General features: G+C 39.0%; 1 protein-coding gene and 1 long non-coding RNA gene across 10 annotated transcripts in view; one reads left to right on the forward strand and one right to left on the reverse strand.

Moving 5' to 3' along the window:
- Nucleotides 1-25,226, forward strand: part of CTNND2 (catenin delta 2) — a 667,938-nt gene that overhangs the window by 178,926 nt on the left and 463,786 nt on the right. The gene's annotated exons all lie outside the window — the stretch shown is intronic.
- On the reverse strand, nucleotides 1,193-13,737 carry LOC121469355 (uncharacterized). The gene is made up of 2 exons (XR_005979338.2): nucleotides 2,986-13,737; nucleotides 1,193-1,846 (listed from the first exon to the last, which is right to left on the reverse strand). It is a non-coding gene; the product is annotated as an uncharacterized lncRNA (long non-coding RNA).

A 25,226-nucleotide genomic window follows, 5' to 3' on the forward strand; every position in this document is an offset into this window, starting at 1 on the left:
GTAAACTGGTGACAGCAACCAGGAAAAGAAGAATTTCTAACTGGAAGAAGAAGCAAAGAAAATTAGAATCACTACAGAATCAGGCCTAAGCATCTAATCACCACAGAAAAAGGCCTAAGTGTATAGTATTATGGCTGAAAATATGGTGTGAGATGCTTTGTTCCTTATGGAAGATAAATATGGATGTATTGCAAGTGAGAAGGGTTTTGAGAGGCAAGAAACTAAAATTATGTAAGAAAAAGTCAGACAATGAAAGAGAAAACTAGAACTATATAATACCAATCACATAATACCAATCACATCTGTTGCTGTGGTTTGGCTTTCCACAGGAACACTCTCCTCTGTAACATCAGAGGTCAAGTTTCTGTTCACTGTGCTCCTGCTTATGCTACCTTTTCTGCTTGTGTGCAGTTTTGTGCTAATGTACTTCTCCATCTGGTGGGAGATATATCAAGGAAGTTTTCCTGCCCTGAAATTATTGCTAGAAATAGCTAAAAGCAGTTATCAGTCAGATATAATTGTAGTGAAATGCAGCTCAGGAGAAGAGTTTCAAAAATCTTGGGTACTGTCTGAGTATGGATCTTTCCCATTTTAACACTAACTCAAATAGCCTTGGCTGCTTAAAAGGTGTGTGTAGAGAAATTCTGTCTCGGGGGCTTGGATATTTATCAAAAACAGGCTACCTTCCTTACTACCTGAAACGAGATGGTGCTGGCAAAACAAGCAAGAAATAGGTACAGAAATTCTGTACACAGACCTGAGATGCAGTACAGTGAGAATAGATACAGCCTTTATTAAATATATGCATTATCTAAAAAGTAGCTAATGTTAAAAAAAAAACCCCTGAGCTCAACTCTCACTTGCTGGTATGAAGATTAATTAAATATTGGATGCAATGCTTGAGATTTCTTAGATGACACCATAGTTGTCTGAAGGGAGAGTAAAAAACAATATCCCAAAGCCCCTATTTTGAGAAAGATGTGACAGAATAACACTTAGTAAAACAGTTTGATAAAGGACATCCAGTGTGAATTCAAGCAGCAGAGGTGTTGCGTTGCGGTCCCCTTTCACCGCGACACTACCAAGCGCGGGCGTGTTGGGCGGCGAGGGAAGAGAACGGGCGGCCGGTCCCCCTTCAAAAGCTCTGCAGTCCCAGTTATCGGCGCAGGGAGAGATGGAGGCGGCACGGGACTTGGGGTGAACAGGTTCGGTTTATTTCGCGTGCCCCAAGACCCCTTGGGGGGGGCGAGCAGATGTTTTATACAAGGACTTATGAGGAGGGGTATAGGAACAGCAACCAATAGAGGAATAACAGGGGAGGAGTTTGGGGTAGGACTAACATACTAAACAGTCTGTGAAAGGGGGCAGGGAAAGAAGTGGGGGGAGGGGAGATTCACATCTTGGAGAGAAGGGGGTTAGGAGTGAGATGGGGGGGGGGGGGGTGTACAGACACTGAAAGAATAAAGAACACACTCCCGCATCTCCCTCTTTTTCTTTTTACAAAAGAAGGGAGAATTCTGACATTTAAACAAATTAATACTGCATATAAACAATATAAACTTCATATGTAAAATACAACAAGATCATATAGTAACATTACAAATTGTTAAACAGAAATAAGTTGAAAAACATCAGAAAAGTACAAATTAATTACAATTACAATAAAACAAATTAATGTAGAAAGCGTATAAAATTGACATAAACAAATTCTGAATTCAGGGTAAAACATTTAGCAGGATTCACAGCTTGATCTGATTCGAAACTTGGGCTGTTGCGGTGCTGGAGATGTATAGCAGAGTTGAAGCAGCGAGCGGCGACATGGCTTGTCTGATTTTATTCTTTATTTCTGGAGTGGGCATAATACCGTGGGTATAAACTAAATAGGATGATCTTTCTTTCTATAAAATATAACTCAACAAGTAGATTATTAAATAAAAGGGAACATTGGGTAGGGTGCATTAAGGAGTGGGATAGGGGAATCAGACAATCACTTGATTAGTGACTGTCATGATTGATAAGGGGAATCGGTAAGGGGTGGACCAGGGTGCCGCCATCTCAGGGGGAAGACAAAATGGCGGGTTTCCGGTCCGGGGCTTCCGCCCCACCCTCCCTCAAAGGAGACCCCCCCCACCCGAGAAGGGGAGTGATCTTCCAAGAAGGGGGGTCCCCTGATGGGAGGTCCTCGACAGCGATCCGTCCCACCAGAGGAAGGGCCAGAAGAAGGATTAGGGAGCATCCAACCCCTCCTCCCCCCCACAGGGACTAGCCTCGCGGCAATTTTGATTGTCGGGACCCTTGGGGAGAGGGTGGGGATGGCGGGAAACCAGGGGCAGAAAAGAAGGATCATGGCGGGAAAACAGGTTCCAAGTGGCGTGGTCAGCACCATCTTGTAAGGGGGTGCCGGGTGCACTGCCCCCCCCCCAGAGGCGTCGCGGCCAACACCATCCTCAAGGGAAGGAAGCAGTGCCCGGCAGGGCGCCTGGGGTGGCTTGGCCGCAGCCATCCCCAAGGGAAGATAGGGAAAAGTTTAGGAAAATCCGAGGGAAAGAGGGTCTGGGGAGCTTCACAGAAGCAAAAGGGGAATTTACAGGAGAGGAGCCCGATGCAGCTGGATGTCGACACAATGCGTGGGTGTACAGGGCTTCTTTTACCAACTCCCCTATAGTTAACATGCCGCCTTCCAAACATTTGTCCCGTTTGTGCCTTTTCTACCCCCTCCGTCCAGCCCAGATTGGGGAGGAAAGGATAGAGAAGACGACTTTTTGAGGGGAAGAAAAAGCGATCAAATATGGGTCCCCGTAAAAGACTAGGTGAGGGGTGCCTGGGACCTCCCCCCGCCAGAAACGAAAAACCCACTCGCCCACCGGGCACATGCATGAATACAGTTCCCGTCTGAGCACGAGTGAGGGTTAAAACGCAAAAAGAAAAAACTGGGAACCCAGACACCCGTCAGGATGGACCCCACCCCGTTTTAGCCCCCCTTACCCTCTGGGCCCCGGGTGGAGATGGCTTGATTCTTCTCCTTGACTTGGTGGAAAAGTCGCGCCGAACTGGGGACGTTCCTTCTCGGTTTGGCTCTTCCAGAGGCTTAGGTGTTCCTGGGACCTACAGGCAGGTCCAGCCAATCTCGGCTGCACCCAAAACTCGTCCCTGAAGCCTTGGGCTCAGCCACTATCGGCCTCTGGTGGTCTCGTTCAAGTGTCGTCCCCTGATGAGCTGTTCTCCTGGCTCCCTTGAGCCGCTGCCAAACCGCCCTCTTTTTTCTGGGGTAGGTCTACCCCCCCTTCAAAGCCCCTGCAGCACGTCTGCCCCAGTGCAGTACGTCTGATCTCGGTGGGGGTGGGGTAGAGCGCGCGGAGGCGAGAACAAAGACGGGTCCCGGAGCCGAATTCTTTTCGCTCAGTGCTCGGCTCCTCTTAGCGTCCGGCAGAGCTTCTACGACCGCAGATGTTCCTCTTCCCTCCTTCTTCTTCCGTGAGGCGGGCGCCCCCACGAATTTGCCCATTTGTTTTACAAGACGAAGGAGGGAACCATCCTCTTGCTACCATCTGTTGCGTTGCGGTCCCCTTTCACCGCGACACTACCAAGCGCGGGCGTGTTGGGCGGCGAGGGAAGAGAACGGGCGGCCGGTCCCCCTTCAAAAGCTCTGCAGTCCCAGTTATCGGTGCAGGGAGAGATGAAGGGGGCACGGGACTTGGGGGTGAACAGGTTCGGTTTATTTTGCGTGCCCCAAGACCCCTTACGGGGGGCGAGCAGATGTTTTATACAAGGACTTATGAGGAGGGGTATAGGAACAGCAACCAATAGGGGAATAACAGGGGAGGAGTTTGGGGTAGGACTAACATACTAAACAGTCTGTGAAAGGGGGCAGGGAAAGAAGTGGGGGGAGGGGAGATTCACATCTTGGAGAGAAGGGGGTTAGGAGTGAGATGGGGTGGGGGGGGGGGTGTGTACAGACACTGAAAGAATAAAGAACACACTCCCGCACAGAGGTCATGCTGAGCTAATCTGTTTGAGTTCTTTGAAGATACTAGTGGTAGGAAAGATAAGGAAAATTTAGAAGATCCATACATTTCAAAAAGAATTTTACAGGCTTTCACATCAGAGATAAATGCCTATGGAAAAAAACTCTGGAGGAGAAAATAAATGCAGGTGCTGGTTAAAATTATTTGAAAGTGATGCTTTATGAATTTCAGAGTTCAACTACATTCTCCTGATCATTCTGTTTTATGAAACTTAGACAATAGAACCAAACACGATATTGTTAATTTTTAAAATGGTTGCAGAAGGAGAGCAGAAGTGACTTAGGTTTATAAAATCAGTTGCTCAAAACTAGAGTCACTGGGATTAAGAATTGTCAGGAAACTATTTATGTTCACACTCAGAAAATCTATTACGTGATGACAACACAATTTTCCACAGCATTTGCCTTCTTTACTGTATAAAGGGTTTAGTACTCACTTGGCTATTTAATGATTTATTTTACCTTCTTTCAGCCTTGCGTCCTATTAATTATTACCACTTGCTTTGTGAATTAAGATAGATTTTTTTAAATTCCTCAGTGGCTTTTCCATAAAAGTTTCTAATAGCACAGATCTTACTACAGTGGAAGAATATAAATTCCATCTTTCAGTGATGGGGAAATGAGGCACTGAGAAATTACAGACAAAGCTGTCTCCTTATTTTGCATTGTCGTCTGAGGTTCCTGCAACATGACCTTTTATTGTACTTAATTTTTACAGCATTCTGTTTCAAAGCATAATGTGATACAGTTTTTGAAGTGCATAGTATTAAAATTCTGAAGTTAGAAAGAGCCATAAAATCACTGCTGAGAGCAAGCTTTTTTGCGTGTTGAGGAGAGAGGAAATGGTAATGTTGGGTTTTATAAAGTCAATGACACATTTTCTGATTACTGTTTCTCCTGTTGTTCCTGCACATTTTGCATAAGTGGTCCCATGGTAATGTGATGTAATCACTTTCAGTTTCTGTAATAAGGGTGTGCTACTGTTTCTTATTTCCAAAGGAAAACTTATTGGATAGTACATCATCATCTTCCTCTCTGAAGTTTAGTCCTGTCAGGAAGAGCGCAGTATTTTTAGCATTATTATGTTGGTTAAAATCTTTCTGCTTAACTTGATTGAAATCTTGTAACTTTCTTGTAGTTGTCCCTTCCAATAAGTCTGTAGACTTTGTCTGATTGGAATGCAACATCTGGAAGAAAAATGTCTTTAAAGTGAATCTGGTAAACCCAAAGGTTTTAATTGAAACCCCTTGGAACTCATAGACTAAAAGTGTTGTATCACACTGCTGCTGTTATGTCAGCACAGTATGAGCAGGAAATACAAACATGTTAACCAAAGTGGGGTTTTTACTTCTTTAGAATCTTCATTTCATGTGATTGTAGCTTGTGGTTAACACTGGGTTTAGCAGTATAAATAAAGAGATCAGTTCTTCTTCAAGTTTCAGAGATTAAGTCATGAATACCTATTCCTTGACTGTCGCTTAATTTATGTCTTTTGTTGTAAAGTCTTTATTTGTCCAATTTAAATTGTGCTTTGTCTCTGTATTGAGTGAGTTCTTTCACGAGAGAGATTGTTGCCTGCCAAATACTATTTTACTGCAATATATAACAGGCTAAACAAGGCATGACTTTTTTTCATTTGCATGTCATATGTATCACCTGACTTACTTAATACAGGAACTGAATTAATAAATAAACAAAGGAATCAAAAGCCATAAAGCATTATTTTCTGGAAAAAAAATCTGTAGGAAACATACAACTACTGAAATATATGTTAGAGTTATGACTGCTTGTATTTACTGTATTCCCTTGCTTTGAGGCACATTTGCTATGGATTTTTCCCTGGGGCAACCAAACAGTCCTAAAATTACAAATTGGCAATAATGAACAGACAGAAAACAATGTGTATTTCTTAAATAGACATAAATCAGAGGTGTCAGTTGTGGGTATTTGAAAAAAATAAAAACAGATGTAGGGCATATTGTGAGGAAGAAATAGCAACTTGAAAGCCTTGAACATGCTGTAGTTACTGAATCTACAAAATGCATTGTTTTTACTTCTTTATATGAATCTCAAAACCTTAAGGTGAGGATCATGCTTGGGTTCTTGAAGCTGAGTTATCAAGAGATCATCATGGGACTTGGACAGTTTGACTGTTTCTATGTTTCTTTAATGTTGAGTTCTGTGCTATCACATAAGTAATGCTAGTATTTTAGAGTGATAAAATTCCATGAATGAAAATTGTCAGTCAGATCATCATTTTGATGTTCAGGCTTGTATGAGGCTTTTTTCAATCAAAAGACAGTGCTGTTAAATAAGTATTTGTGTTGTAATAATCCAGCTTGAATCATTACAAGTCTATTTCTGGAATTAGATGAGTAACAAGTTTTAGGTATGGATTTTGGGATTTGGTTTGGCTTTGTTAGTTTTTTCACAAAATGGACAAGGAAGTAAAAGGGAGAGAGGAGGCAGGGAGGAAAGAAGGAAAAGAGGGAAGGAGGGAATGGAACAAAGAAAGAGAAAGAGAAAAGAAGAGGAGGGGTAGAGACAGAAAGAGGGAAAGGAAGTGGAATAAAAAGAAGCCTCAATCAGTCACTGGTCCTCAGTTTCAATTTTGGAAAGCTTTCATTCAGATGTATTTCATTTACTCTTTCGCACTTTTTTCACATCTTTAAAAATTATTTTGCCTTACTGAAAAAGACATATATAAAAAACCAATCATTTCCTTTCATTGTTATTTTTCCTCTGTAAAAACAAGAGGATATTTTTGCAGATTTCAGACTGCACCTCTGTGCACTAACTCATGTGAAATGACGGTTATATCCTATATTCATTCTGGTTTGTACTTCACAATTTATTCAGGTTGTTAAAGTTCTTGAATTCATTGCTAGTCTTCTGGGTCTCCATGTTATCACAGGACAAAAGGAATGACCTCTATGGGTGAATTCCTTTTATTGTTGTTTTCTACATGGGTTGATGATGGAAGCCGATGGGGATGAGACACTAAAGCTTAAACAGTAAAGCTCTCTTCAAGGATGAAGCAGTAAAAAGTGAGGGTATTTTTCCTTTCTTTATAAATAAGAAAAATGGTTATACCTGATGAGTTTTAGCAATGAAATTGGTGAGCTGGAAAACCTCAGTCAGGTGAGAGGGCCTTTTCTCCAGTCAATTTTTGGAGTCTGCTTGATGGAATATGTCTATTTGAATAGAAGCTCAGTGTAGAAGGAAGATTTTATTGAGTATATAACCTTTGCATTATAAAAGAAAGTCTTGAAATTTAGAAGATAATTTGCCTTTAGGGAGTCTTTGTAAAATAAGAGGATTTTTATTTTTTAATAGAGAAAGTCTTTAGTAATATTTGAAAAGAAGATGACTTTTCCTATCAGTACCAATTTTGATTGTAGAAAATTATTAGTTCTTGCCTGAGGCAAGAAGCCAAATTATTTTGCTGTATTTCAGAAAAAATGTAATTACAGTATTTATTTCCAAATATGTTTTTTAGGAAAGAGTTTCACTGAACTTTATTACTATCAATGCCAAGGGAGAACCAAAATTAAGATTGGTATTAATAGGTGTAGCTGATACTGACCCCTTGCTTAAAAAGCCTGAAGAATCAAAAGGCTGGATGAGTAGACAGCACAGCTGGCTTCAGCATCATTCCAGAGTACACACAGGAATTAATTGAACAAATGTGCATTTTTTTTTTCATTAATTGAAAATAAAACATTTTGAGGTCAACATTTCTATCCTTCCTTAGCTAATAAATGTGTTGTTAAAAACCTTCATCTGCGAAGGACCTACAATCATATATACCTTGGAGACAGAAATGAAATTTTAGAATCATAGTTTCATTTCAGTTGGAAGAGACCTCTAAAGATCGTACAGTCCAACCCCACTGCCATGGATAGGGACATGTTTCAATGAACCAGGTCGCTCAAAGCCCCATCCAGCCTGGCCTTGAACTTCCAGGACAGGATATCTACAGCCTCTCAGAACAACCTGTCCCACATAACATATTTTATGTTGTCATCATTAAAGGAAAAAAAAAAGTTTATTTTATTGGATCTAAATTTACCCTCTTTCAATTAAAACTTGTGCCCCTCATCCTGTTACTACAGGCCTAGGTAAAAAGATTCTAACTTGCTTAGAAGCCTCTTTTATGTAGTGAAGGGAAGTGGACCTCTGGACCAAGTAGGAGGCAGTAGGATAACAATGGCTCAGAAAGATGGAGCCATTTTGGATATGAGTGCTTGCTAAAGTTAGCAGACATGTGCAAATGTCACAACTCAAATGTGCAAGAGGTCATTCAGAAGTAACAAGCAGAACCAGTGTGAAAAGCTTAAAAGCCCTTGGTGGTCAACTGAATATAAGTTGCAAATGTGCATTGCTTGAGCTGAGCTAAAGACTCTGGCTTGTAATCACACACCAGTGCCCTAGCAGAGGCTCCAGCAGAGGCCCTGCTCAGCCCTATTTAGTTCTATGTCATTGCAACCCATTTTTTATCTGAGCATTGAGGCTGTTCTATAAAATTATATCCATGCAACCTTATTTTCAAGACTTCTGCTCTTCGTTTCAAATGTGTTGTGCAAGAACATTGCCAGCATTTAAATAAGGAAAGTTTTCTGTTAACTTCAGCCTTATTGTAGATACTTGAATAACTGTTTTTTATTTACAAGGAAAATCTTTGGCAGCTGCTGAATATCAAGATGGCTGAAACCAGTGATTGTTTTTTTCAGTAGTCAGGAGGAAATAGGTTGTAGCAGTAATTTTCTGTGCACGGAATGGTTCTTGCAACCAAGGCCAGTACTTCAAAAATTTGTCAAAATTTTCCTAACTGCTTGCCTTGTCATAGGGCTTTTGTGATGGGAATCAGTTTAGCATGTTTTATTTTAAAAATGTTGATCTATTTTTGTATGTTTTTTCAAATGGGATTTTATTGGCAAAAAGTGAGAAATGTACCAGCAATCCAGGGAACTTGAGAGTTTTCCTGCTGAGCTTAATATAAGAGCAGTTCTCACTCCACAGGGGAACTCTATTTTATGCTAGCTAATGTCCACATGGTGGGTTTTTTTTTTTTCATTTAGTAAAGAAGATGTTTTTGAAATCTGCTCCAGAGCCTGTTAAGAATTGCAGGAAAGCTCAAACCAGACGTAAAACATTTACTGAAGTGCTTTCTTGAATCTGAGTCTTACATGCTACCCCTGAAAATCTGGATTCTAAGTTTACAGCTGCAGGTGTTACAAGTGGCAGTTTCAATAATATCTAAAAATAAGTTAGTGTTGTTATAAACAAGTCACACCTGTTACAGGGGCAAGGAACAAAGACAGGACTGCTTTGGACCATCCACTGCAATATTGGGTAATCTTACATGAGGAGTCAAAGCAAGAGTCTTAAAATTTAGCAGTCTCAGACTGTAATGTAGCATTCCTGTGACAGGTCTGGGGTTAATGAAAAGCCTGACTACTTCAGGAAGACATCAGTTACCTGTCAGTCACAAAGACAGTTTTTTTCCTGGGCAGAAAGAAATAATTTCAAATGTTATGTAACAGGATTTGTATTCCTGGGGAATTTGTTTAATTGGAGTATCTTGTGAAAATGAAACGGGAAATTTCCTCCTTAAATGCCTTTCTTGAACACCTTTTGTGTTATATAATAGTGATTTTAAGTTTCATACTGTTAGTTGGACTTGAGTCATAGATTTCACTAGTCCTTACCTGAAAGAGTATTCCCTCATGGTTACATTTTAATTTCTTTAAATTAAAATAGAAAAAAATAATAATTTCTATTTTTCTTTTTCTGCTTCCATAAAAAGGCTTCAGCATAGGTTGTGAGGGTTCACCTTCCTGGTGGGAAAAAGCTGTAAGATGTAAAGTCACTACATATCTTCATGTAAATGGTCTTCCCCAAATCCCTTTAAGTTGGAATTATCTCAGCTGTTGCTTGTAATTATAAAATACATATTTTTCAAATACAAATCTAGTGATTTCCCTCTTACACATATGACCACATAAATTGCAGGAACATAGCTATAATTAACTTGGAGGGGGATAAAATTACTGAATAGTGTTTTCAAAAACATAATTTCTAATTTGTTTTAAAAAGTAATTGTATCATAAAAGGTATTTGGAAAGCCTGTGGAACTAGTGCCATGTTTGTTGCTTTCTTGGTACATATGATCGACTTCTAAAGAGATGGAATTAAAAATGTCATGCTTGAAATGGCTTCCTGTGTGTTGAGAAGCAGTTTCTCACCTCATGACAGGCCACTTTATTGCCTAAAACTCATTTGGCTTCCCAGTAATGGCAACAGACAATATTCTTGGTGTGTTAGTCATTGAGACGCCAAGTTCAGCTCTGAGGTTTAAATTCAGCTATGAGGCTCAGCAATACAAACCAAAATCCAAAAGTAACTAGAATTTATTTACCTTTATTTCCCTAGGAATGGAGGCTCATGGAGAGTGGTTTCCTGCCTAGCAACTTGTGTTTTTACTCCAGTAATTATATATTGTACCTCTTGCCTTTTTATAGCAAGGATAATGGATAACTTTACTTGTGTAAGAAGTGGTCAAAGTGTTGCTGGTCTGAGAAAGTAATTTCAAGAGAGATAATGCATCTGTACAGTCTGTTGTATTTCTCAGTTTTTGTGGGGCTGTTCAAATGCACTTGCTAAGTAAACTGACCACAGCAAGGGGGAATAAATCTATGTATAGGGATTCTTATTTCAGATTTTCATAAATTGTAGTACTTCAGCTGTGACAACTGACATGTTGAACTCATTTTTGTACATGTGTAAAATAACATACAAGCTAATATGTAATCTGGAAAGCTCATACACCATTCTAGAATTAGGCATTTCCTGAGTTATTTAGGGCTTGTTACCTAGCAAGAGAATGGCAAAAATAATACTCTCTCACCTAATTGGTAAAGTGACTTAGGAGTTTCAATATCTCAAGGTGCAACCTAGCAGTGAATGATAAGTCTTTTAAACAGAACTTCTTATATATGGATTGTACATTAGAAGCAGTGAATACCAACCATCTTTTCTAAAGGAGAATGAAGTAGATACTTGAGTGAAAAATACTTTGCAAGGGCTGAAACAGAAATAAGATTCCTACTTTTCCTTCTCAGCTTTGAAGATAATGCTCAAAGAACAGCAATTATTTGTGATTATGCCTTTTTGGTTACCCCCTAAGTTGCAGTCTGTATCTTGGCCTCCAGTTGGAAGTCACCACTCCAGCAGCCTCCCACATCTATAAGCCTAAGGATGCCAGTTCCTGAGTGGCTGACAGGGGTTAATTTGAGCTAATGTATTTTATGCATTTTAAGAATATCTGGTCTGTTTGAAATGTGGCACAAATGAAACTTCTTTGCTTTCTGATCACTTGCTAATTGAGTGTCCTTGCAGTTCTCTACCTGACTACTTCAAATGTAATGAATGAATATTAATGAAAACCTCTAATGAATTTAGATTATGGAATGTGTTTGATCATTAGATTATATCTTTGAAAAACTTCAGTTAGAAGAATGAGAAAGAATTCTGTGCTGAAACTTGATTCCAAATTTATGCATATTAAGTTTGCTTCTTATTATGCTAGAAGGTCGTTAGGTTTCACAGAACATGTATTTTGCAGTAAAACTGTGTTTTTGTGAAGATTTCACTCAAAAGTGTCAATGAAGTTATTTTCCACTTAAAATTAGTTTTATTGCAGTCATTATTGTTCAGCTGCAATTGATTTTTAAAGGAAAAAATCAGATGAATTTCTAAGCATATTAAGAAAAATGGTTGATAATTTATATGGTAAACGAACAGGCTCCTCACAAAAGAAAACGAAAATGCTGCCTTTGTGCCAATTCCTACCATCTTTATTCAGTGTCTTATACTTTATTCCACATGAAAGCCTAGTTGAGAGAGTTTAACTACTTGCCTAGAAGAGCAATTACCTTGATAAATGAAGATGACAGAGTCTTTTCTTAAATAAACATGAATAATCCTTCCACCCATTCAAAAAGCTGAACATACAGGTGCCATCTTATCCTGCTATAACAGTTCGTTAAAAAACCCCAACCTTTTCATTCACCATTTCAAAGGGGTGGATTAAGCTACAGTTATTTCCATATTTCTTGCTCTTTATTCCTGGTTTTGATTCAGAGGTAAGTAATAGTTATTACAACAATTCAGGATGAACTTTCTACTTTCTGCATAAATGGATCAGTCAAATAGTCTTTTCAAATATGATAAGCCTTTGCAAATACTGTTCTTTAGGGAACGTTGCGCTCCAGGACAGCTTTGATGAATGGAGATGAGAGATCTCTGAAGGCTGCTCTTAGAATATCAGGTTTATTAGGGATGGTGAAAGGTCTTGCTTGAAGCTGCCAGACGCAGCACATGGCAAGACCTGAGGTGATGGGGGAGGGGAAAGACAAGGGGTGGAGAGGATGCTCTAGGAGAGGGTGGAAGATCTGAGAGGGGGGAGTTCCAAGAGGGGAGAATTTCCAAGAGGGCGTCTGGTCCCTCGGAGACCCCTTATCAGGAGGCTTCAAGGTGGGCTGGAACAAGACTTGGGCCAATGGGGTCACAGACACTTGATGCTGTTACCCCTGGTAACCTGGCCTGGTTCATCCCACACCTGTAGGGTTACAGGTGTGGGATGAACCATACATTTTGGGGGTTGAGATGGAACAGTCCATTTGACTTTTGGACCTATCTGTAGGTAAGGGTATTGTCCAGCCAGTAGGGGGGGGGATTGTTTTCATCCTGGCTGAATCTTTTGCCAGGCAATTATATTTATCCATCTTTTCCAACACTGTTCCAATTAAAGTTTCATGAAATCAGCAGGACTTTTTTTTGACTTTTTTTTTGATAATCTCACTGCAGACATTTGGTTCCAAAAAAATAATACTCATATTTGATACAGGGAAAGAAACTAAGTAAACCCAAATTAGGTTACATTCTAGGTGAAGTGGTACTTTATGTATATCCTGTTTCTGGGTTTTCAAAATCTGTCAGACTTCCATATTCTATTAATCAGGTTACTCCTACTGTCTTTCATTGTTTCATCTATTGATTTAATTATTAATGAAGGTTTTCCTATTACAGAGAAGAGCATTCAAAGCACTTATTCTTCCAACTCTATGGCATTTTTTACTTCTGGTGTTCTCCTAGAAGAAAGAGAAACATTAAATGGCAAGATTTAACTTCTCATATATTTGTATATGAGAAAAGAAAGGAGCCAAAATTTCCAGAGTTTCCAAATTATTTTTTTTATCCATATTGTAATATGTTGTGTTTGGATAACAGGAATGCTTTGCCAGAATTCGCTTGGCCAAATCATACTGGAGTAACTGAGTTAAAAAAAAAAAAAAAGAAAAAGAAAAAGAAAAAAAATCAAACCAAACCAAACCCAAAAAACCCCTAACAATTTGTTCTTAACTGAAACTGACTGACCCATACAGATCCCAAATATGCAAACTGGGTGTTCAGTTTCTGTCATTGTTGGCCAGCCTTTGTGCCATCTGGCATTGTAGAGTATGTTCTCTGTGACTCTTGTCATCTGCCAGGGCCTAGGTGGCCTCTGCATGCTGAAGTCCCCTCTGTAGCAGCTACAGTCTCCATCTAAACATGTGTTGCTCACTCCAGTGAGAAGATATATTGACAGAGATGCCACTGAAGAGTTGTCCACGAAGAAATGAACCTTACAGTCTTATGCCTCTGGCCAGGAAAAACCCCAACCCAGTGCCTGCCCTATTGTTTGCACTCAGTTCTGGATTGTTCCAACTCCCATTAGGCAGTTTTCCTAGGAAGTCCTTTAAGTGTCTCCTTCAGAAAAATATTCCCCTTCAGAGGTTGTAGTCAGCTGTTGTAGTCCTTGTCCCTACTAAGCACTTGGTTCAAGAGCCAAGGTGCTGTGGGAGCAGAACCACTAATCAGACTAATGTTTTTTCTGTTTTGCACAAGATTTCAAGTCTTGTTTTGGCTAAATAGACCAAAATCAGATATTACAGGAGCTGGTGATGAATTATCCACCATCCCTCCCACTCTGAAATCCAATAAATAAATACAATTTTGGCTTTGACCATAGGAGGTCACAGACTTGGTGCAGACCAAATAGTGTTTCAGGACATGTCTGGCCTTGCCTTGGGGAGAGCTGGGTTTATCAGGGGTAGCATCTGTCTGGTGGCCACATGCCTGTGGCTCTCCTGCCTTGGCTTCTTTAGACTTTTAAACCACTAAATAGACTTGAGTGTAACTCCTACGCTGCAGCATGACCAGCTACAGCAGCTAGGGACATGGATGGTGGCATCCAGCTGAGATAAAGAGCAGTTGGCACTAGAGAAGATTCCTAGTGCAATCTGGGTTTTCCTGTCAGAACCCCTCTCAACTAGAAATTGATAAACTTGCACCCTGTTCAACATCCCCTAGTCCTCCCAGTTGTATTGAATCAAACACTGCAAACTGCCTTTCAGTTGTGGCATTTTTGCCTTAGCACTTTGGGCTGCCCTTTTTTGGATATGTTAAGAGATTCAAAACTCTCTGCAATATTCTGAAAGGCAGCATCCAAGCTGTATTCAGATGGTAACAAAAAATGCCACTATAGATTTTAAACTATGGCAATCTGTGATCTGTAACAAAATAGATTTTTAAATGTAACAAAAAATGGATCAAAAAATTCTAGTTTTTCCTCAAAGAGCTAATGTGATCTGCCATGTATGTCTTCTCCTAGCTTTAAGCCTACAAAATAGCCCCAAATTCTTGCTGTTTAAAGTTTGTCTGAGCATTTACATAGATGAGCATTTGGAACTAGTTAGTGAAGTAGTTTCCTCATAGCTGTTATGATACTACCATGACTAAAACATTGTGTCCTCTTCCTTCCTATTACTTCTATGTCTTTTATTGTCTTGAGGCTACATTTCAGTGGTGAGTAGCTACAGTTTTTCTAAATTAAAGCAGTTCCAGCAGAAATGTGATGTGTGTACCACCATTCCTGTAGTAGTTTGTTTACTTTCCTCAAAATATGATTTCAAGTGAGCTGCACATAGGTTGGTTAGGGTGATGTTGTGGTTTGACGCTGGCCAAATGTCAGGCACCCAGGAAAGTTGCTCACTCACCCTCCCCTGCCACAGCTGGGCAGTGGAGAGAAAAAATAATTTTAAAAGGGTTCATGAGTTGAGATAAAGATTTGGAGAAAACATTTCAAGGGCTAAAGAGGCTCAACTTAAAGGTACAAAGTTAATTTATTACTAACAGAATCAAAGGAGGATAATGAGAAATAAAACAAGTCTTCAAAATATTTTTTTCCCCCCAGCCCCTCCCTCCTTCCCACCAACAGGGCAGGGAGACAGTGGCATGGGGGTTTTGGTCAGTTCATCCCCTGAGGTTTGCTTTCACTGCCCAGGGAGAGGAGTCCTTCCCCTGTGAGACTGTGGGGCCCCTCCCACAGGAGACAGTTCTCTGTGAACTTCTCAGAGTGGTTCCCACCTCATGCCCAGCAGTCCTCCCAAAACTGAGTCCTCCCAAGGGCACACAGTCCTCCCAAAACTGCTGTGACATGTCTCTCTGTCCACGGGGTGCAGTCCTCCAAGGACAGGATACTCCCTTTCTCCATTGGGTCTCTCACTGGACCACAGCCTCCTCCAGGCATCCACTGCATCGGCATGGACACCACCCCATGGGCTGTGGGTGGATCCCTGCATCCCCCATGGATCCCCATGGGCTGAGGTTGGATCTCTGCATCCTCCACAAATCCCCACGAGCTGCAGGGGCACAGCTGCTTCACCATGGTCTTCACCACAGTCTGCAGGGGACTCTTGGCTCTGGTGCCTGGAGGACCTCTTCCCCCTCCTTCTCCTCTGACCTTGGTGTCTCCATGCGGTTTCCCTCATGTGTTCTCACCTCTTCCTTTTCCACAGCAAAAAGCTGTGTGTGCTTTTGTTTTTATTTTCTTCCTAAATATGTTATCATAGGGGCATTACCATCATCTCTAATTGGCCCAGCTTTGGCCAGCAGCATGTCCATCTTCAGAGCCAGCAGGGATTGGCTCTGCTGGACATGGTGGAAGCTTCCAGCAGCGTCTCACTGAAGCCACCTCTGTGGCCCCCGCCACCAAAAACCAGGCTGAGCAAAACCAAACAAACCAGAACAGGTGACTTGACATGCCATCTCTTCAGGAGGAAACTGTGCTTCATTTTAAGTTTACATCCTCGTTGATTATACCATTTACTGAATTAGTAATTATTTTCCAAGAGCTACTTTACCGTTGCTTGGAATTTTTTCTGAATTAATGTGCTGAAAAAAGTTGTTCTAATTGCTTTAACATTTCAATGATCTATGCAATAAATCCACTGTAGCAGTTCATTAAAATTTATAATTGCTACAACTTGAACCAATATTATCTATTTTGTGCATTTACAGTGAGGAAATGTCATAGGTACTGCTAATTGTGTTAACCCTTACAGCATGTTTGAACTGTAATCAATTATAGATTAAAAGCTATTTGTTAGAATATTTTAACTAGGGTCTTCAACTGGGATGCAACATTTTTCCTTGGTACATGTTAAATACAAATAAATTAATCCATAATACTTTCAAAGCTAATTTTCTTTTCAAAAATTTAATTGACTTCAATGAATTTCATTCCTTTCCGAAGTACGATGAGAACTTGGAAAAGAGCAGTCTTTCCTACTTGTTGCTGATGCATTTGTCCAAGTCCCATATAATCTGGTGTGGTTTCCACTTTAGCAAAATAGATGAGAGAGCAGTGAGTTTCAGGATTTAGGTTTTTTTTGTGTTTGTTTGCTTGTTTGTTGTTGGTCTTCTCTCTACACTCACACAAGACTCCTGTCTAAAAATCAGTCTTAGAGTTTAGCTTTATAACCAGATATTATTTGTCCTGCAATATCCCACTGCTGGGAAGTAAGATACACATTATACTTTATAGTGATGTAAAAGGAAGTTTCTTGTTTGTAAGACTCTCAAAAAACAAGGAGTAGGTTAGTGTATGCTTCAACAGCAAGTATTTCATCTCAGAAATTAGAAATAATAATAAAAATGTAAACCTTAGTGTTGGTAGCATGACCACATAATACAGGGATATGATAATCAGCAGAGGTTTTGAACATAATGTTTTCTGTAAAGTTAGATCATTTCTTTTAGTATGAAATAGATTGTTCTGTCAATAATTATAATAATAATAATTATAAACAACTATAATAATAATAATTATAAACAACTTCACTCTCAGCTTCTGTCCACATATCACTGAATGTCTGAAATTCTGCCTGCTAGAAGACATGCAACTAAAGAATTGTTTCTTACCAGGAGAAAAATTAGTGAAAGTATATTATCCTTATATCCTTCCATTTCCTAGCAACCATGTCTTCAAGTTATATTTTGTCCATAAAAAAGCAAGTAAACTAAGCTTCACTCTTGTCCTAGCCTAATTCAGTTCCTTCCTTCACAGATATCATTATGGAACTCTGTCCTGATGAGTTTAACTTTGGCAAAAGATTTGGAGCAAATTTTATGATAGAGAAAAATAATCATGTTATTTTAAATGTGCTGGACCATGTATTTCCCCCTATTTTTACTTTAACAGTGAAGTGCTAGGAGTTTTCAACAGGATTTTCAAACCTATCTTCACTGTAAAATGCAGCTTAGCTTTTGTTTCTCACTAAATTTTTTTATATGTACAGTGGATCATTACTGCAAACACTTCACAGATCAAGTTTTACAAAACCAATACTTTGTAATGTGCTGAATTCCTATCAGGATAAAGGTCTATTCACTTAAGATAATTTAGTATGAGAAAAAAATACTATTTTTTACTGTTTTACTCTAAAGAAGTGGAAGGAAACTAAATAGTAGTATGTTTGTAGGAAATCTTTGTAGGAAGAGTAAGATATAAAAGTGAGATGCAGAGCAAGGTCTAAGAAGTCTAAAAGGCAAGCTGGCTTGCTGTACACCATTTCTTTAAAAAGGTCTTGGTTGCAAAAGGGAGCAGCTATACTTAGAAGCATTTCGTCTTTTGCATGATTGGTGGGTAGGAAGGTGTGCTTTATAAGGAGAATGCCTATAATGAGAATGTGTTGAGTTGTACATGCTGATAGAGTGAGGAGAGAGACCCTGAAAATACAGAGCACTTTGGTCTAAAAGGTGTTTTAAGTTTTTGGTTTGAGTTATTTTAAACACTGGTTTTCACACTTTCACTGTTGTAAGGACAAAATATTTCATTTGTAGGATCTGAGAAAAAAATTGTCTAAATATTTTAGAAAGATTTTATTAACAGCATAAAAATTTTGGTGCAATTGGATCTTCAAAATGGTGCCTCATGGGCATGGCTGCCGGATGCATTGCTTAACACAGGAAGAGCTTAGCTTTGTATTCTTGCTTTTAAATTCAAAATAAAACTAGTGAATTAGATAGTGAATTATTGCTTAACAGTCATAAATAAATATAAGGGAAGAAACCAATTTTTTTTTAAAAAGTCAAAATTTGCTATGGGCGAGGTTTTCTAAGCTTCAAGAAAAAATGTTACTGCTTGATATATATGCATGCATCAACCTCTGTTCATGCTGCATTCACTTTGAATGTATATACTTGAAACCTATACTTTTGTTTACTGCTGCTTGCTGAAGTATTACATGACGAAGGACGGAGCTCAGAGGGAATCTCGTCCATGTATGTAAATACCTAACTTGAGGATGGAACAAGAAGGGAGCCAGGCTCTTTTCATTGATGGCCAGTGACAGGATCAGAGACCATAGGCACAAACTGAAACATTGAAGGTTTCCTATTAACATCAGGAAACACTTTTTCACTATGAGGGTGGATAAGCACTGGCACAGAGTGCCCAGAGAGGCTGCAGAGTCTCCCTCTTTGGAGGTATTCAAAAGCTGCCTGGACACAGTCCTGAACAACCTGATTTATTTGTGTGTCTCAGGTGGAGAAGGTGGGTTAGAGCAGATGAGCTCCAGAGGCCCCTGACAGTCTCAAGCATTCTGCCATCCAGGGGAGATCCTGCTGTACATGGTTAGAGCCACTGTTTCCAGGCAGCTTAATTTCTTGTGCTGGAATATTTACTCCTTTTTTTAAAATCAGCACAGTTTAGGCAGCTGGCATTGTAGGCACATGAACAAAAGCCTAAAGCATACTTTGAACTAACAAACAGTCATGAAATCCCAACAGGAGAAAAGGGCTGACTGATGAAATTATTTGAAGCCAGCCGTTTCATTGGCCCACCTGTTCTGGTAGTATCCCATCACTGGAGGGAGAGAGTAATTTTCTTGTTACAAAGGGAATTACTACAAGACCTCAAAAGGTGCGCTGCATGATAGCATGCTGTCTCAAGACAGCTATTTCAGTCACTTGACAGAGTGGTGTAATCAACAGATTATGCAGTAACATTAAGACTGTTGATGCATGTGCACTGCCACCACTTACTTTGTGCTCTTGATAAATGATTGAGCCAGAGAGCCTATGGGGTCAGTGTGCACAGTACAGCAGGATGCCCAGATCTAGTAATGGGGATTGAGGACAGAACTTTTGAGCTTTCCTACCTGCTGTTACACACTTCTTTTGGCAGGTGTGGTTCTTGCTTCTCTTCTCCCAGTTGTAAAATGCAGCATTTGCTTCCCACTGTGTTGCAAGGATTAATTAGTTGGCATTTAGAGAGAGTTTCAAAGAGGAGTTAATAGGACAATGTTAAATCTAAGACACAAGAGAGTACAATTTGTTTTTTTCTGAGCAATCTCATTTATGTCAGAGAGCCAAGATCCTTTTCTAATCTAGGAGGTGAAAAACCTCTGTAGCTTGCATTTGAAAATTTGATTTAAAATATTTCGGACCATATTTTCTGAACAGTGGCATGATGAATTAAATCAAAGTAAAGTAGCTGAAAATGTAACTTTATTTTCAGTTCTGAGCACTCAGCATCTCTCAGTAAAGTTAAGAGGAAATGTGCAAAGTTTTTGGTTTTCTTATCTTTTTTTTTTAATGAGATCATGCTTCAAATATGGAATTATGAAGCTAACTTTGGTTATCTTGTCTTCTGAGAATACTAAAAAATTTAAGAAGGGCTTTCATTATATAGGGAAATCATAATGTGCCTTCTCTGAAGACTTCATCCATAAATAAATTCTTGTAAGCAGGGCTTAATATCAAATGAATAAAGTCTGCAGCTACAGCAGGTGTTTGAAAGTCAAAGAGTGGCACTAATAGGCATAATTTAAAGTTCATTAACATCAGTAGAAGAAAAAAAGAATATATTTTTGTTAAGTTCTATATTTTAGCTAGAGCTTTGCAAGGGCATATATAAATCGGTAATTTTAAAATTATATCCTTAACAGTAGTGTTAAAGTGCTTTTTAGTCATTACAATATTGTTTTGAAAATTCAGGTTTAAAAATAAAGTATAGATGAAAAGAGGACTTCATTAAAACAATTAAACAGCCATTACTGCAGGGCTTGGCTATGGTATCTCTGCAGGGCTTGTGCAAATAACAAGAATCCCAGGGGTGGACTCTTAATACCACAAGAGACATTTTATTTTCAAAGCCCATCAGCAGAGATCCTTGGATGCAGAAGCTGCCTGCTCAGTGCCCAGGTCTCCTGTGACCATGGAAGTAACACATGCTGAGGGTGTGTATCCTGTTGGACACAGAAAGTGCAGCCTGATGTGCCACTCTCCCAGCCCTTGGGGAGGAGGAGGGGAGAGAAGATGCCTGTCCTTCTGACTGCCAGTCCCCTCCACCATTAATCTCCAGACTGTTTTGTTGCAGCTGTGCTCAAATGTATTCCATACACCAGCTGTCAGCCCAATGTGACTTGAAATGGGCTGCTGTACTAAACCATTATCAGAGCACTTGAGGAGAATGTGAGCCTTGACCTTATCTGAATAGTTATCTAATAGAGTGGACAGAGCGATCCCTTTAATTGCTGTTGTCATCCTTTGCAGCCATGGCAGAGTGTGCTGGCTTGGACAGTTACTGATTCCTAGGGTGTCTTTACACTTTTTATATCAACATCTCTCGTGCAGTTCTGTAGACTTTGCTATGGATTAGAATCACACTGAACTTATAAATGAATTTTATTGGAATCGTTTTAAAGAATCTGCTATTTAAATTGCTTGCTAAATTGACTCCAGCTAGTTCTAGACAATTACTAATGTTTTAGACTGTGTTATGTAAGAAATCCCTGAACAAAATAACAAGCTTAGGTTATGGTCAGCAGACTGTCAAAATGCAGGTCTGCTTGGTCAAGACAAGTTTTTCACCCCTTCTTGATTCATTGTCAAGCAGGCAAGATGTTCAGCTCTTCTAGAATGCAAATTTACACATTTTGCTTACTACACAAAACCAAATCGTTTTGGCAAAAGTGGTTGAGTAGGATTCAGCAGTGCATCCTTAGCAGTTTGTTTCCTCTGGTGGTGAATGGGGGCAAAGCAAATGTCCCAAACAAGTTCTATTTATGCTACTTTATTTAAGAGCTTTCAAAACCTTTGTTTTTCAATGTGCAAAGAAGGCATTTTGTGAGAATCTATATGTGTAGGTGGGAGGGTAGTTTTTAAGTCATTCTTGTCTTCTGTCTCTCATCTGCTTTCTGCTGCAAGTTCATCTAGTGGTAAAAATGGTGTCATTCCTTTTTAAGTATCAAAATACACTATCAGTTCCCATTACAGGTCCATTTTTTGGACCCTGAAAAAATTCAGCCAGTGTACATGTGTTATTCATATAAATACACTTAATTGTGACTTGGGTATGATGTAACTGTCATTTAATCCCAAATCCAGTTTATCATCTTTGAAAGTCTCTAATAATCTGTATCGATGTCATGTTTGTAGTTCATATTGTATCCTGAAAGGTCAGATTCTGGAAAGCAAGATGCCTTAACTTTTTTAAATATACATTGGGCAATTTTTTACTGAATAGTTATGGTATTGGAATGCTATTTCATTTTTTACCTTACCAAGAAGTCCTGCTTACCAAAAGTCTCTTGGACTTTTGGCCTTGTATCTCTCTCAGAATCACATGGCCAGAAGAAAACAGATAAGTAATCTCATTAATCATGTTTATGTTTTATTTTTTCATGCTTTAGGTATTTTTTCCTTTAAGTTATGAGAAAAACTCTAATTATCCCTTTATGCTGGCATGTTTATGTCATTACTTTTGCTTGATTTCTGTGTTTTCCTAATGAATACTATATTAATACACCATAATATTGATTTTTCACTTACAATCAATGAGATATTTCAGATGTGAACGGCAACTCATATTTCAGAGTCTGAGAAGACCGGAAACTGAATGAAGTGAAATTTTTTTTTAAATGTTTGTAGATAACGAAGGCCTTTGACTTTTTTTTTTTTTTTCATGCATATATAAATGAAAATACAATGCTAAGGTTGCTGCTATTTAACAAAACAAAGATTTAAAATACAGCAAACAAAGCCTTTGTTCCAATGCTATGAAAATAAAATAACTGTGTGAGTGAGTAGTGATGCAGGTCAATAAAGCTGTTCCTCATATTCGTTGTGACACTTATTGGAATAGCTGGAGGCAGAGTGGTTATTGATACACTATCCTGTATTTAGAGTTTTAGATGCTAGGGCATCAACAGCAAGACCAATGGGAGCACTTAAAAAGATATTGGTGATACGGAGGTTGAATTTCATCCTGAGAGGAGGTAACGATTCTCATGGATTTTGGTGGTGAGATACAATTGACAAGGCAATAGGTACCAGATGCTTACATTTTTTTTTTCTCTTGTTACTGCTTTTATGACACTGAATTTCTTTGTTTCCCAGTTCTCCACATTTTCCTGCCTAGTGATGTACATAAGGAGAAAAAGATTGAAAAGTGTTAGATATCAGATATTACTGTAACAGAAATAATTTAACTCCACATAAATCATAATCCCTGACTTCCTAGTTACATTGACTAAGCAATCAAAGCTGAACATAGTCATTCTAGGTACCGGGTAAACAGAAAATTGTAGAGTTTCCATCTTATCCTGAATAGTTTAGTGGACACACACTGCATACATAGCATGTGGGGTACACCAAACAAGAATAATAGAAGAAATATTGTGGAAATTCTGTGATGATGTTTTATTTGAGTGGGAAAGACCATGGAATGGAGGCAAACACTGAGAGGGAGAGAGATAATGGTAGACAGGAAAAATATAGGGTGATAAAAGTATGGGGTACAGTGAAGAAACAGGGGTTCAGGGAAGGTTTGATTTTGCTAGCACTGTGTGTTCCATTTTTTAATACAGCACTAACACAAGAGCAAATTAATTTCAAAAGTGGACTTTTTTTTTTAGCACAGGCCACAGTTTCAGGAGTATTAAGTGCCATTACTAGCAGAATTGGTATATTCTGAGAACTATATCTTGAGTGGAAATAAATATTTTAACTTAGAAACATATATTATATAGGCTCCTAAAATGAATGCAGATCTTTTCACTTCACATTGACTCTGATGCCTAGGCAGGCAAATGTCTCATCACTGCAGCTCTGTATCTCCTTGATGAGTAGTGCAGTAGGACTAGAAGGTTGCTTTGGAATATTGTAAATAAAGGGCACATAGCAAGACCTTTCAGCTGATGTTCGCAGCTAAAGGTGAGAAAAGGGTAGATTTCATGATGACTGATGAAGTTCAGAGTTGCACTATGCCTGCAATTTAATAGCAGTTATCAGTAGTCAAGAGAGATTGTGAATAGTCCGTTCTATTAATATTACTTTGTAATGATGTGTTCTTGACTGTAACCCTTGCTTTACAACTGTTTGTCTGAGATTTGCCTTCATTTTTATGCAAGTGAGGAAAACCTTTTCATCTGTACTGTCATATTACAAATATGGGTTACCACTTAATTGAGATCTGTACTTCATGGTCATGGCTCTCGCCCCAGCACAGATAATATGCTGATAACATGCTGATAAGAACTGGAAATTTTAGGACAAGGTGCGAGGCCAATTCCATGCTGCACACAGAGCGCTGTACTCCGAAAGTAAAACTGAGTAATCTTGGCTTTCAGTTATTAGTTATGCTGCCTTAATCTTGCAGCTCTTTGGATCTTCGTGAGCCTTCTTTTACAGAATAAAAAAAAGATTTAATTTGACATTGACTTGACTTTCAGATAATGCAGTTTTTTAGCAGCAAGTAGGTAAGATTTTTAAATGCACTTGAATAAACTTGGTACTATGTGCTGATTCTTATTAAAGGATTAAACTATAAGCAATTTATTAAGTTATTCTTTATAAAGCTATTTTTATCAAGTTATTTTTAATTGTCAAAAGAATAAAAAAATTAGAGGATCTCAAAATTGAGGGAAGTGCCATTATTCAGAAGCTTCCAACCAGGAAATTATTTGTCTATTTGAATTATACAGAGATCATGTATTATACAGAGATCATGCTGGGCAAACTTTATTCAATTTCTTTTTTTTTTTTTTTCCTGGGCTGTCTAATAAAAAATTCACTTAGAATATACTTTAATTTCTTGGGTCATTATTCCCTATATGAGGACTTGGAGTGTGAAGAATGACTTATATTTTCTTCCTCCTCTTTTTCTTTGCCACTTCATCTGTGAAAACTGACAGAATTCCCAGTGTTGATTTGGGTTTATTCCATAAGCAGGTAAAAATCTACCTATGTGCAACAGGGCAGTGAAGGAGCTGTTGAAGAATAAACCAGCAAAAGCCTTGTAATTTGAAGATAATTTTTCCCCTGAAAAAGACCGTGGTTTTTTACACGTATCCTTGGCAAAGGTAACCAGATATTTTGTAGTGGTTTTCTCTCTGTTGCATGGAGTTGCGTAAGCTGCTTTTATCTTACCTTTTGCCCTGCTGTGATAAAAATCACCTCCCTTCCAGCTCTCATTTAGGCTAGTCCAAGTGGTCCTTGTACTGTCCTGGGAGGATGAAAAAGAAATAGCTTCCTCTCTAAAAGAGCAGGGTAACCTGACTATCTTCAGATGGCTAAGGATAAGGGAAAGGAATAGTTCAGGAAGGAGGATTGCAGGGATAAGGGTGAAGTTAGAAAGCTCTCTGAGTCTTGTCAGGAGGTGAAAGGAAGCCGTGCTGGAGCTCAAAAAACAAATGATGATATTGGGAAAAGCCTCAGAAAGACACTGGTTTACCAGGTCAGGGAAATATCTTCAAATCCTTAAATGTTGAATTAGAATGATTTTGTGCTTATTTATGTTCTGCCTAAGAGA

Source organism: Taeniopygia guttata, chromosome 2 (genome assembly GCF_048771995.1).
Source record: "Taeniopygia guttata chromosome 2, bTaeGut7.mat, whole genome shotgun sequence".
Lineage (NCBI taxonomy): Eukaryota > Metazoa > Chordata > Aves > Passeriformes > Estrildidae > Taeniopygia > Taeniopygia guttata.